The 14,796-nt window shown below is 41.8% G+C and overlaps 1 long non-coding RNA gene across 1 annotated transcript; it reads right to left on the bottom strand.

Annotated features, from left to right (window-relative positions):
* Positions 1 to 10,558: 10,558 nt before the first annotated feature.
* Positions 10,559 to 14,194, bottom strand: LOC119088325. Its single transcript, XR_005091961.1, has 2 exons — positions 13,293 to 14,194; positions 10,559 to 10,864 (listed from the first exon to the last, which is right to left on the bottom strand). It is a non-coding gene; the product is annotated as an uncharacterized LOC119088325 (long non-coding RNA).
* Positions 14,195 to 14,796: the final 602 nt, after the last annotated feature.

The raw sequence follows: 14,796 nt of genomic DNA, 5'->3' as shown, positions 1-14,796 counted from the left end.
ATGGGAACTTGACTTATGTGAGAGGACAAAATATTCATCGATAATAGAAACTCTTCTGTAAAAAAAAAAAAAAAAATTGGGAGATGAAAACAATTACTGAGGTGTGGATTTGAGAAGAACCCAACAGGAAAGAATAAAAAGATAAATCTTTTTGCTCTTGGAAATGAAGATCAGATTTGGAGCACTTTCATAGAGAACATGCTGGAAAAAAAAAACCTTTACCCTGCATTCAGAAATACTAAGCAAAGGTCTCTAAGCACAAGAAGAGAGAGATGTTCAGTGGTTATGAGCAACACGCTAGGAGAGGCAGGTGTTTATTTGTCAGAGAGGCTACCAAATTTGCTGAATCAAATAGACCACAAGGATACAAATAACACAGGACAGATATAACAGACTCTTTAATCAAATTAGAGGTTATGAACTCTTATTACCACCCACTAGTAGCTATAGCTTTAAAGGTGAACAATATAAAAACTGGAAATTTTAATAGGTAAATAGTGTATGGGAAAGTGAATCATTAGCCACACACCCAGTGTTGGCAAAACATCTCTGATTCTCTGAGCCATGACCAATGACATTACCAGAACAAGAAAGGAACGGTGGTGTATTGTTTAATAACAAAACCCAGAGAAGCAGAAAACCTCCTAAAATGTCAACTATTGAATACCTTGTTGAAGAATAGCTGAGGTTTCAGTTTCCACGGTCACTTGAGGCAGGATTGACCCATTCCTTATCTCTTTGCAAGCATTTATTAAAAATAGACTAGGAGAGTTAAAATAGAATACACACACACATAAAACAAATACATAACCAAGACACACCTGACATTATGGAAATTCATTTAAAAAAAAAAAAAGGCAGTCCTGAACTCAACCGATGGTTTAGAAAATAATTAAGAGAAAAAACAGAGGAATAAAAGCAGAGGAATATTGCTCAGGTAAGAAATGAGTGACATATGTGGGCAGTGCCAGCTATAAAGGTCTAACTGGCAGGGTGGTGGTGGCACACGCCTTTAATTCCAGCACTTGGGTGGCAAAGCCAGGCAGATCTCTGTGAATTTGAGGCCAGCCTAGTCTACAAAGTGAGATCCAGGAAAGGCACAAAGCTACACAGAGAAACCCTGTCTCGGAAAAACCAAAACCAAAAAAAAAAAAAAAAAAAAAAAAAAAAAAAAAAAGGTCTAACTGATAGGCTTCATGGTGAAGGAATGAAACCATGGCAAGCTAAGAAATTCTTGAGAGTGCAAAAAGACAGTTAACAGAAAAAAGGAAATTGATCTAGCTACTTTGAAATCTATCCAATGGGAGAATCATAAAAACAAAACGAAGATGTTACTCTTAGTTTTGCTGTTGTTATTTTTAATAGACTTAATTCACTTTTCTTGTATAAAAACCCTCCTGTGAGGGCCACAGCTAGAGCCTGGGTCCTCTGAACAGAGAACCCGGTATGGGTTTTTACAAGATGGTCAGTGAATTCCTGATAAGAAGATTTGGTGAACACAGTCTCTTTCCAGAGGTCGGGGGTCAGGTAGCTAGCTGTAGGTCTTGGAGATGGCATCAAAGGTGGCCTTGGCAAAGTTGCCCAGGGTGGCAGTGCAGCCCTGGCTGATGTGTGGGGGTCATCAATACCGGCCATAAGCAGCAGCTTCTTGGGCACAGGAGCAGAGCCGATGCCAGTGCCTCTGGGGACAGAGATGAGTCACACCAACACAGAGCCACAGTGGCCTGTCACTTTGCATGGAACAGTGTGGGGCTTGCCAATCTTGTTCCCTCGGGGACAATGGAATGCTTGGCCAAGATGATGGCCCCTCAGATGGCGCTAGCTACCCCTTTGGAGCACTTAACACCAAGACCAATGTGACCATTGGAGTCCTTAGCAGCAACAAAAGCCTTGAACCTGGTCTGCTGGCCAGCTGGATTCTGCTTATGCATAGGCATGGTCTTTAGAACCTCATCTTTTAGGGATGCGCCCAGGAAAAATATCGATAATCTCTGATCCCTTAATGGGCAGGAAGAACAGGTAGCACCACTCCAAAGACTTGATCTTCATGTCCTTAACAAGGTAGCTCAGCTTGGGACGAGGATCCACCCCTGGTTCTCAGTTTTACCTCGACGAGTCCCGCGGCCTTGATCACTGCTGGCCTCAATCATGTCCACGGCCCCTAAAACCACTGCTAAATCATCTGCAGAAGCTGCCCCAGCCTTCCAATCCTGGGCCACCGGGTCCTCTGGTTCCTCCAGTCCCTCCAGTCCCTCCCACTGCACCAGCATCATCCACTATTTGGTGTTTCCCCAAAGAAGTACCCCTAGGTTTTGAAGGGAATATTTGCATGATTCTGGTACAATGAATCCTGGTTGGGATAAAAGATTGTGATGAATCAAAATGAACATGCCCTGGGAGTTAGCCAGCTTCCTGTTGCTGTGACAGAACACTCGAGGTAAGCAGCTTATAAGGAAGGAAGTCATATTTTTGGCTCACAGTTTCTGAGGTTTGGGCCCATGCTTAGTTGATCCATTAGCAGGCTTGGAGAGCAGTACACAGTTGGGAGTGTGTGCTGGGAGCAGCTGTTGGCCTCATAGAAGCTTGGGGGCAGTACCCTTCTAACTCTACACCTCCTCCAAGGGCACACACCCAGTAACCTCAGTTCACTAAGTCAGCCTCTTACTACCCACCAGTAGTGTCAGAAACCTTCAGCACAGGGACCTTTGGGAGATAGTTAATATCCAAATCATGAAACTTCAGTACTTGAAAATAAAATCAAAGCACATCAGTGTGTGGATCAGATTTCCGAGGCAGCACCTTCAGAGGTGAGGTTTGCAGACAGGTTTATTGGGAGCTTCTCCTGGAATCGACACGTGTCAGAAAGTAGGGGAAGGAGGATTGGGCAGGAGGAGAGGCTGGTAGTGAAGGACTGTATGGCGGCCCTTGAAAGATGGAATCACCATTTAACAAAATCCTAAACATACAAAACTATGGTATCACAAAGCCTATTTTTATGGCAAGGCCTAGGAACTGATTGCTAGCAGGATGAGGAAATACTGATTATGGGAGTTGTCTCACAAGGAGATTATTGGTGATGCATTTGTCAACATGCATTTAATTATGTAATTTCAAAATTATTGTTATATATGAATTGTATCTAAAATAAAATTTGCATGAAAGAGGAACTCTGAAAAATAATAGCAGGAAAAACATTGACGTATCAGTCTTGGTTTGTTAACACGTGTTTCAGAGAATGCAGTAACCACATTTTGATGTGTCTGGCATAGGCCCATCTCTCTTTCCACATGCTGTTGAAGTGATACAAACAGACCCCATGTATCCCTTAACCAGTTGTGGTGATATATTTTACACACAGGATCTTGACAGTGAGACAACATACCAATCTTAACTCCATATTTGTCCAATTTTACTTGTACATGTTTATATGTGTGCACACATGTGTGTTTTCAGCTTCACATAATTTTATGTGTGATTGTTTGCATATCTACCAAAAATAATCTCTTGTCTATTCTCCATTTCAGTAATTTTGCCATCTCAGAGGAGTGTTACAAAAATAAAACTATATTATGTGTAAGTTTTTAGATTATATGTTTGTTTGTTTGTTTGTTTTTTCTGATCTGTATGATTCTATGGAGATTTTCCCAAATTTCTTTGTAGTGGAAATATGGATCAATGAAGCTCATTGGCCAGCCAGTCTAGCCAAGTCAATGAGCTTTTGTTTCAATGAGACACTCTTGTCTCAGAACTTAAAGGTGGAGAGTGATCAAGGCAAGATACTAGACAGCAACATCCGGCGTTTATAAGTACACACACATGTTCATATACCCAAACTAGCAAGTACATACAACACACACACACACACACACACACACACACACACACACACACACACACACACACACACACACGGGTGCACACAAAAGTAAAGAGAAAAGAAAACAGCAAACCACCAACCTTTTCCCCAGTTTCCACTAGCAGTGTACAAAGCAGTCCTCTCCAGAAGCCCTCCCCCCAACCATTCTTCCTCTTTCTCAAGCTCCCCTCGTCAGTTTCAGCTATTCTGTGTGCAGAGGTGTGTCAGCACTGTCTTAACTTCCACTTCCCCATCGGCTAGTTGAGCATCAATCCTTGCGGTTCTCTACTAACTGCACATGTATACTTCACCCATATCTATCCATAGCTCCCAGAATGTTTTAAGAGGATTGCTTGTTTTTATTTCTCTTTTTGTTTTTAGAAACAGGAAATAGTGATCCATTCCCAAGGAAAGAAAGATGTTCAGTGGAGGCAGAGGGACTTGGATATTGAAATGAGTAGACTTCAAATTGTTCCAAATTACATGAAGAAAAAAAAATATGCTTATAGTACATAAAATAGAAAACACCAGCACAGAAATAGAAAGTGAGTTTTAAATAGAAAATTTAGAGCTTAGTTTCTTTAAAAAATAAAAAAGGATACTGGACACAGGTGCCACTGAGATGACTCAGCAGGGAAAGGTGTTGGCCACCGAGCCAGACTGCCTGAGTTCAAGCCCTAGAGCCTATATGGTGGAAGGGGTGAACTGATTCCTACACGTTGTTCTCTGACTGCTACACATGTGCCATGGTTTGGACACACACACACTAAATGTCTTACTTTGTTTTGTTCTTTATATGACATGACAGTTTTATTATAAAGGTATTAGTAATTTTTAATATTTTTAATTAAAGTATAATCACATGATTTCTACCCCACCCTCTCCTCTCTCCAGAGCCTCCCTTGTCCCCTCTCTTTAATCTATACCATGTGTCCTCCATTCTCAAATTTATAGCCTCTTTTTCTTTGATTATTATTGTTACATATATTTGGGACCCTATCTCAAAAAAACAAACATGGAGAGTGATGAAGAAAAGAGAGGCACACAGTATATAAATTCAACTTGCTAGTTCTGTTTCTGGTGTGTGTGTGTGTGTGTGTGTGTGTGTGTGTGTACAGTTTAGGGCTGACCACTTTGTACTGGAAAGCCAGTCAGAAGGCTCATCCCTAGGAGAAGCTAATTCTCCTCTCAGCAGTCATTAGTTGCCTACAGTTCTTTTTCTAGGAGTGAGACCCCATGAGATTTTCCCCTTCCACATTAATATGTCTGTCGATACAGCCATTCTTCTGGTCTTGTTTATACACACATTTCTAGAAGAGACTGTTGGACGGCAGACTTCCTGGTCCTCTGGTTCTTACAATCTTTCTGCTTCCTCTTTCTCTGTGTTCCCTGAGCCACAGATTCGGGAGCTGTGGTGTGGATGTCTCTACTAGGGTTGGGCTCCACAAGACATGTTGATCTCTGCATTGTGTCCAGATGTGGTTCCCTGCCCAGGGCTCCATTTGCTGTAAAGAGAAGCTTTTTGGATGGGATAGCTACAATTGTCTGTGGGTATAAGGATGAAATTCAGAACTTAGTTGGGTCTTGTGCTGGTCTAGCAAAGTGATAACAGTAGGTTCTCTTCTAAGATGCATGCCCTTGCTAGCCTCAGAAAGCTGCCTAGGTTTCTAATGCCAGACATCATTTCCCTCCTGTTCAGTGGGCCTCAAGGGCAGTGTTAGAATAAAGATAATGGAGATTTTTATTTTAACTTGAATATAAACTGATAGAAATCAATAAAACTGGTAAAAAAAAAAAGAGCTCCACAAGAGGAGTAGAAAGAAGAGAGGAAAAATCATAAAAAGCAAACTTATTGAGATGGCTCAGTGGTTAAGAGCATGTAGTGTCTTGCAGAGGACCACACTTCAGCTCCTAACACCCACATCAGACAACTTCGGCTCCAAAGGACCCCACACTCCCTTCTGGCTTCCATGAGCACCCCATGGTGCATGTACTAACCCCCACACAGAGACAGGTGTGCATGCAGATGCTAAAAATAAATAAATAACATAAATATCCTAGACATATAGAAAGTCCTACATGAATAGATTTTGGAGATTTTACAGAGACTTGGAGAGGATATACTTAAAGTAAACTTCTTGCGCATATGATAGTGCCTGTTGAAAATGAGAAGGTGTTGGAAGCAGTCAGAAAAGATAAAGGATGTAGCAAGTGAGCAATGATTCAAATGCCAACCGACTTCTTTAAATATGGGAACTGGAAAATAGAATAGCAAGCAGTATCTGAGGATCTTTCAAAATGTTCTTTTTTTTTAAAAAAAAAAAAATCTATTTCTTCCAAGAGGTATCTGTGAATACAATTCTATACACAGCTAAAACGTCTGTCAGTACAGGTAAAGCATTTTCAGATAAAAGCAGCTAGGGATTTGCTGTCAGTGGACCTACCTTGCAATGAACACTAGGTTGTAATTTTTATTGTTAGTTTCTTTCTAATCTGATCTTGAGGTCTCTCTGTCCAGAGTGACCATAAGCCAAGATATGGACTCATTTGGAGAGCCTGTTGGGGCAGGAAGAAGTGCCTGTGAGTATCAGGTAGGACCCAAGGAGGGTTTGAATAAAGAATTCATGCAACTGACTTACTCACAGATCACAGAGAGGGCCTGGGTGCTGGCAGGAGACTTCCAGAAAGCACAGAGGCAACAGGAAGCTCCATCAGACAATGGGACATGATGGGGGCGGGGAGGGTGGGGGGTGGGAGGGAGCATATGGAATAATGGCTTTAAGGTCTGAACAGTGTTATCTTTTGGGTTTCCTGCTAAGGGTGTGAGTTTGTTGCTTAAATAAAACATTTGTGATTGGAGAACCTGTTAACATGACCATGATGCTGAGGTTTGTTTTATAATGGTCAACAGCTGTGTGGTGTGCTAGGTTTGGGATTAGCAGGATAAGGAACAAATAGGGAAATCATATCCCTGTTGAATGAAGGTGACGGGATGTGATTCAAGCTTTCAACATCTTATGTCGGGTCTAAAATGGATCCTGGGGTGATGCACTGTGACACACTTGTTAGAAAGCTCTCTATATGATTATAAAGCATGCTAAAGTTTGAAAACCATGGCTACCAATGATACCAATAGTATCATATTACCAAATTAAAGTAGGTGACTTTCTTTGCTACCCATTCTAACTCTAAATTCTGTGATTGCATGACTGCCTTGAATGCAGTAAGGAAGTCTAGCTGTCTGAGCTGGATCTCAAATACAGTTAGTGCACACACTATACTTCTGTGACTCATGGGTTCAAGAAGTGTGCTGCTCCGTTAAAATACAATAAAACATCAGAGAGCTATAGAGACATTACACTCTCGGCTTCTCCATGACATCGACCACTGTCATGGCACCCTGAGGGCCGTCAGCTTTCAGAGCACCAGGAAGGAAGGATTTCAGAAGACAATATTACTCAAAGGATACAATAAAGCCATGGAAGCCACAGCAGTACTCCTCCAAATTGCTTTGCAAACCATTGCTTGTCAGTAATCATTAACCAAAAGACCAGGGTGGGGAGGCAGAGGGACCTACGGAAAACAGCTGCACTCACAGGCACCCACTGGAGACAATCACAAGCAAATTTTAAGATCAAATGCAATGCTAGATGGACAGTTCCTGACTAACACACTCAAGGTTGCTTAAGATACGGGTTGTTGTTGTTGTTGTTTATTTGATTTGAGAGAGAGAACATAAAATTAGGTGGACAGGGAGGTGGGGAGGATCTAGGAGAAATTGGAGGAGGAGAAAGCATGATCAAAATATAGCATAAAAGAATTGTATATGATACCACACACACACACACACACACACACACACACACACACAGAGATTTATTTATTTATTTATTTATTTATTTATAATATTCAGCTTTTTCCAACTTTCTCCACAACATCTTTTTCAAGTACATAGCAGGCCTTATTCCAGTAACTGGATATAATATCTCCAGGATCTGTTTTAACAGCTTTATTGAATTATAATTTATATATACAAACCTGTCCATACTTGATATGTACAAGTGGATAAATTGGGGCATAAGTCAACACTATGAATGACCTACCACCACAGTTATGATTATAGTATACCCCCCACCTCCAGAGGTTTCCTCATTCGAGGGGGTTGTTCTTCAGAATATCCCACATCCTGGGTTTTTCTTATTCCTTTATCATAGTATTATGTAATGTTTTCCTTTACCTTCTAAGTTTCCTGTAAAACAGAAATTAAATCTGAAAGCTGTCAGGTTCCAGTTCAAAATTTTGGATAAGTGTACTTCACTCCAGAAGACACACAGTAGCAAGATGGACCCATTTCAGAGATGCCAAGTGGATCTATCAATAGGTGGCAGCAGCCTGACTTCCCTGTTATGTAGATACCCTCTCCTCTCACGGCTAGAAAGTAATCTGTTGTTAATAGCACCCTGTGGAATGCGTAATTACTTTAGCATCTAATAATGATGATTACGTTGGATTGAGAAGTTTGAGTTAAGGAGTTAAGACATATACTGTGCTTTTTCTCATTCTTTCCATGTTTGTTGACTGCAACATTGCTGTTAGAAGAGTTTACCTCCATTAGCAAAGTTTCCTTTTCCCAAGAAGCAATTAAAGAGAAAAAAGAGGATGGTTGGTCACACTGGTAATGTTTACAGCCACATACATGTCCCTGTCCAGTCAGGCTCCTAGCACAGAACCTTAGGCTAGGTGATTCACATGAGTCTAGAGGCTGGGCACTCCAGAGTCAAGGTCAGGTTGATGCCTGCTGAAAGCCTTCTTTCTGACTCATATATGGCCATCCTCTCTAGGTCCTCACATGAACTTAAATCTGAAGGCTGTAAGACTCTGCTTCAACATTTTGGATGAAGGTGCACAGTGACAAGATGGAGCTGGGGACCACTCCTTTCTTAAGGACACAGATCCCCTTCCTGAACCCTGATGTCATGACCAACCATGTCCCCAAAGGCAACACATAATACTGTCACCTTCAGATTAGGGTTCAACTTGCCAAGCTCGGAGGGACACAAACATTCAGACCATAAAAGGTCAACACTAACTGTCTGCAATGATAAATAAGGGAGTGGCGGTGGTAACAACTGCTGCCGCTGCCGCTGCCACTGCTGCTCGGTGGCTTTTAGGAGTCTCAATTTTAAGGGAGTCCACTGGTTCTTAACCCATTGTCTCCCTTCATAAAAGAGGATTAAGCGTTGTGTATAAAAACACCCACAGCCTACTGAAAGCCTGAAAACAATCAGGACGGAGGTAAACTAAGTGCTGCCTTGCAGGGGAAAAAATAAATGTTTATGATATTATGGGCAGGGAAGGCGGAAAAAGCTGCAATAAATGTCAACTAGACACTGCAGGAATGGGGAGAGAATAAGGAAATCAAAAGCAAGCATCCAACAGCCTCGGGACCATTTTTACAATGTGCACACAACTTAGGAGAGGGGTGCAGGCTGGATTTGGACTCTCAGAACTGTTCCATAGCTCTTAAAGAGAAGGAAGAAAAAAACAAACTGAGGGGAAGAATGGAGGAAAGGATGATGAAGAAAAGAGAGGAGGACGAAGGGAGGGAGGAAGGAAAGAAAGAAGGAAGGAAGGGAGGGAGGGAGGGAGGGAGGGAGGAAGGAAAGAAGGAAAGAAGGAAGGCTAAATTCATTGATTTTATGAAATGGCAGTCTTTGCCTTCATTTGTATTTTTTATTATTTCTTTAAAAAAGGATCATTCTGCTTCTAGTGAAAATTTATATTCTCCAACATTTTGCTAATAGAAAAAGCAATTCTCCTGTGTGGACCGCTGCCCTCCAGGCATAATGTGGCTAGAACCATCCTCACGGGGCATGTGTGGTTACATCCATGAGACCTTCACAAGATCAGACCTGTGGATGTTCTCTCAGAAGGGGGAGACAGGGAGAGTCATTAGACCCTCACCGGGGACCCCAACCACTCCCTCCCTCCTGCAGCTTCCCCCAGCTCAGGAGGTGTTTGAATATATAGCAAGTAGAGGTTAACTGAAGGGGATTGCTTCATAATTTATGTAGCTTTCAGGAGACTATTACCATTGTGGAGTGGGGGTTTTTGAAGATACAGCTTTTGGGGGGTCACATAGGCTCCTGTAACCCTTCTTCGGGCTCCTGTAAGTGACCCCTCATCCAGGATCCCATAAGTAAACCCAATAAACTCATTGGCTCACCAAACTCAACTTGGGTGGAACCCTTTGTTTGTTGTGTCATTGCTGCCCTCCCTATCTGGAGTGAACAAACGTTTGTTCCTGTCCCAGGAAAAGCAACACAATATCTCTCCACGCCAAAACCCACAGTCAGTCAACATTAGGTGGATGAGGGTGGCAGTTGCTCATTGCCGTGGACTAACTAAAAGACGATAAAGCAGCAAACCAAAGCCCAACTGAACCCTTGTTATTTAACTGTAAAAAGCAAAGCTTCATTGCAGGGTTTGATGTCAAACGGTCCATCATAAAGTTGACACTGGTAAAACGCTTATCGAAGTGTCAGAATAAGCTAGTGTTTAAGGGTGGGGCGAAGGCTGGTAGCTCTGTGAGAGTGCTTCTCACTTCAGTCACCGGAGAAAAGCAAAGGCTGAAGGGCCATCACTACTCCTCACTACCATCTCCAGAAGAAGTCAACCTGACCCCAATCATCACACATACACTGAGCACTCAATTCCATTCTATTACCTCTCATTCATCTTACAGAAGATACAGAAATCTAAGCATGAGATTCAGTTACACGGATGAGCACTGGCTGAACATGGATGACTACGAGGCAGAGAACACTCCAGGAGCAGATCATGGGCATTTAGAATCTTCATTTCTCACTATAATTCAGGTTGAATTCGATTTCACTTCAGTCTTTGCTCCTTCAATCTGATGAGCCCAGAAGTGCAGAAGAATAAAAGTGTTCACCTCTTCCCAAGTGTGATAGTGGACCAGAGGCCAATCTAGCCCAAACAGAGAGCCTTAGGTTCAGTAAGAGAACAGAGAAGGATAAACGAAGTCAACCTGTGCCTCTGCATGTGCACATAACACACACATTAACATAAACATATATACATATTGACATACACACATACACACACATTAACAACACACATATATACACACATTCACACACACACACACACACACACACACACACACACACACACACACACACACTGAGCTACCCTGGGGATGTAAGATCAGGGAATGACCACAGGCCAGGGAGCCTCAGTTGGTTCTGCCACAGCCCTTGGGTGAGAAAAGGCCTAAACAAGCAGTTGTGAAACAGAAGGACTAAATACTGATGGCCCAAAGGACACACAGTGGGAGGCTCTGCTCAAGCTGGGAAGTACCCAGGGGAAGAGACTTGGGGCAGGCCTCATCGAACAAGAATCACTTAGCATTTGATAGCTCTGACCCCGAGACCAACAGGTAGATTACCATGTGGAGCCGTCTGTCCATCTTTTGTGAAGGTTCAGGGATGTACGTGAAACACAGAGGCCAGCACCCTTCCAACAGGATGATTGACGCTCAGGAGGTCTTGAAAGTGCAGACACCTGGGCTGCCCCAGTGCTGCTGTGGCTTCCCACATTCCTGACACACGTGGGGGATATCGAAGATAAACATGAATCACCCCAGGGTATCTAATCCGGGGAGTCTGAGGAGAGTGAGAGTGAAAGAGTGTGCCCAGTTCCCAAAGGGTAAAGTGTGGCTGGTAGAGACCCCTGCATCGCAAAGGAAAACTTCTAAAGAAGAGAGCGCTCTGACAGACATCAGTGTCCAGGGCAGACTCAGCAACAGCATGAACCGTGGGACGAGCAAGTGCCCACAAGTTCACTGTACATCTCCAACTTTCAAGGACTCAGAAGCAGCTCCAGCATCTCACTGTGTCCATCACTGTTACTCAGACCTTCTCTATGACACTTAAAGCAGTATTTTCATGTTTTTGTACTCTTGTAATTTCTGTGTTTCTTGGTTAGTCTTCTTTATGCATTCATCTAATTATGATACACATTTTTTTCATTATTGGGTAATACTGTCGGCTTGTCTTTGCTCCCCCATTTCCTCCCCTCCTTCCTTTACAAAGAGTAGTGTTTTGACTTTACCTTATTTTTTAAGTACTTGTGGTTTTCCTTTTCATCCTCTTCCTTTTATTTATCTGAGTTTGCATTTGAACTTTTTTCTTGATTGGAAAGGCCTTGTTTTCTAACGTTCTGCTCTTTTGTTTTCCTCCCCACATCCTTCTCCCCCACTCTTCTTCTCTCTCCTTCCTTTATTTAAACCCCCTTCTGCTCTGTGTCTCCCCTTTCACTATCCAGCACTTCATCTGGTGCATTTATGATTTCCACACTGGCCCGAAATAATGTAACTCCACAGTATCTTCTGCAGCAGCTTCACCATTTGGGTTCCACAGTTACTGGCGATGTGTTAGTGATCTGTGAATGACGTTGAGTGTATTTATGGCATGGCTACTGTGGTAGGAGTTTGTTTTCTCCTCAAACGGCATTGAGAAATAAGCCTTCTGGGTTGCTCAATAAGACACACACACACACAGTTGGAAGAGATGGCCAAACCAACAGATGAGCAGATCACAACACAGACATGTAAGAAACATGACAATGAGTGGCTATAGAAAACTTCTCTAAGAGGTCACTGCTCAAGTACTGAATTGATAGATGCCAAAATAGGTAAAACACCAGATGGAGATTTTTAAAGTTTTCTAGGAAAAATCCTCAGTGGTCTCAAACAGCATACAAATAAGTGGATGGATTCAACTCAGACCCGAGAAGAAAGTCATTACCATAAAGAAAAATGTCAGCAAAATAGATGAGACAACCAGCAATATTGATGAAAAAGTCAGCAATGAAAAAAAAAGTCAGAAATGAAATTGAGATTTTTTTGGACAGAAAAATAGAAATGCTGATATGAAAAAAAACCAAATGAATTGTTAAAAACCACTTAAATTGTCACCAGAAAAAAAATTGACCAAGCAGAAGAAAGAATATCTGGGATAGAGAAAACGACTGATGGAATACTAAATTTGAACATCAAGAAGGGAAAAAAAAGAGCAAGATTGCAATTTCCAGGAATTCTGGGATACAATCAAGAGACCAAGCCTAAGAATCCATGAGATAGAAGAAAGGGGATATACGTACATACACACACACACACACACACACACACACACACACACACACACGATAAGTACTAAAGGCATAGAGAGAATCAGTTCAATAAAACTATAACAGAAAAAGTGCAAAATGTAGGAAGAGACAAACACAAGAGACATTTAGAGATCCAAATGAGACTCACTGGAAAAGAACTTCCCTGTGACACAATAAAGATGTCAAAACACAAAGCTGTGAAACAACATTAAACACTGAAGGAGGAGAAACGTCAACCTACCTGCATGGGTAAAACCTTCAGGATTGCATCAGCTCACCGGTTATTAACCTAAAAACCAGGAAAGCATATCTCAGTTGCTGAAATAAAACAAAAGGAAATAGCTATGAACCAAGATAGTTACATTCAGCGGGGTTATCTGTTGAATTTACTGGGAACACAAGGACATTCAAGACAAGCACAAAATTATGTAGTCAGATATTGTTTGGTACTATAGCTATTTTTCCACATTAATCCTGCCAATTCATAAGCTTGGGAAGGCTTTCAATCTTCTAGTGTTTTCTTTAATTCTTCCTTCAGCATCTTAAAGTTTCCATTGTGCATGTCTTTTGCCTCCTTGGTTAGATTTATTCTAAGGTATTACTTTTGCTCTTGTGAATGGGATTCCCCCCAACACACCAATTTCTTTCTCAGCAAGTTTATTTTTGGCATATAGAAAAGGGGAAGCTTGTGTTAAGCAAAAATAAGCCAGAATCAGAATCACAAGGGCATTCTGTTTTTCTCAAAAATAAAGAACTATATTTTAAAATTGCATGTGTGTCTATTTACTTATCTGAGGTCATGAAATGAGAGAGGAGGTCATGGGAGAGAAAGAACTTTTAAGTGTGGCAAAAGGGAGTATAATGGAGTACATAATAAGAAAGCAGAAGTTTCAAGAGCATCTTGGGAAAGTTGGAGAGTAAGCCAGAGGTGGCAGTGGGTCCTGGGACAGCAATCGGAAGAAAAAACAAATGAGAATGGTGTGTGTATATGTGTGTATGTGTGTGTGTGTGTGTGTGTGTGTGTGTGTGTGTGTGTGTAAATGCCATAATGAATCTGTTACTGTGTATGCTTGTCTTGGTTACTTTTCTATTGCCAATGCAAAACACCATGACCAAAGCAACTTATAAAAGAAAACGTTTAACTTGGAGGCTTACAGTTTCAGAATAGTAGACTCCATGATCATCATGGTGGAGAGCATGGCAGCAGGCAGGCTGGCATGGCACTGGAGCAGTAGCTGAGCACTTAAAACCAATCCACAGGCATGAGGCAGATATCGAGAAAGTTGGGTGGGAATGGCCTGGGCTTTTGAAACCTCAAAGCCTACCCCCAGTGGCACACCTCCTCTAGTAAGGCCACACCTCCTAATCCTTCCCAAATAGTTCCATCAACTGAGAACCAAATATTCAAATATATGAGCCTATGGGGGCATGTTCTGGGGTATTTGTACACAGTGTGAAGATATATTGCTCTGATTAGTTTAATAAAGAGCTAAATGGTCAATAGGTAGGCAGGAGGTATGGCAGACACAGAGAGAGTAGGACATACAGAATGAAAGAAAGGTAAAAAGACACATGATGAAACACAGGTAACAGAAAAGGGTTCATTTCTGTTATAAGAGCTAGTTAGGCACAAGCCTCAGCTATAGCCCCAGCTTTCACAACTAATAAGAAGTCTCCATGTCATTATTTGTGAGCTGACTGGAGGGACAGAAAAAGATTCCTAACAGGAGCATTTTCACCCAAAC

Source organism: Peromyscus leucopus, chromosome 7 (assembly GCF_004664715.2).
Source record: "Peromyscus leucopus breed LL Stock chromosome 7, UCI_PerLeu_2.1, whole genome shotgun sequence".
Taxonomy (NCBI): domain Eukaryota; kingdom Metazoa; phylum Chordata; class Mammalia; order Rodentia; family Cricetidae; genus Peromyscus; species Peromyscus leucopus.
The sequence above is the reverse complement of the archived record's forward strand: the minus strand, read 5'-3'. Positions and strand labels throughout refer to the sequence as shown.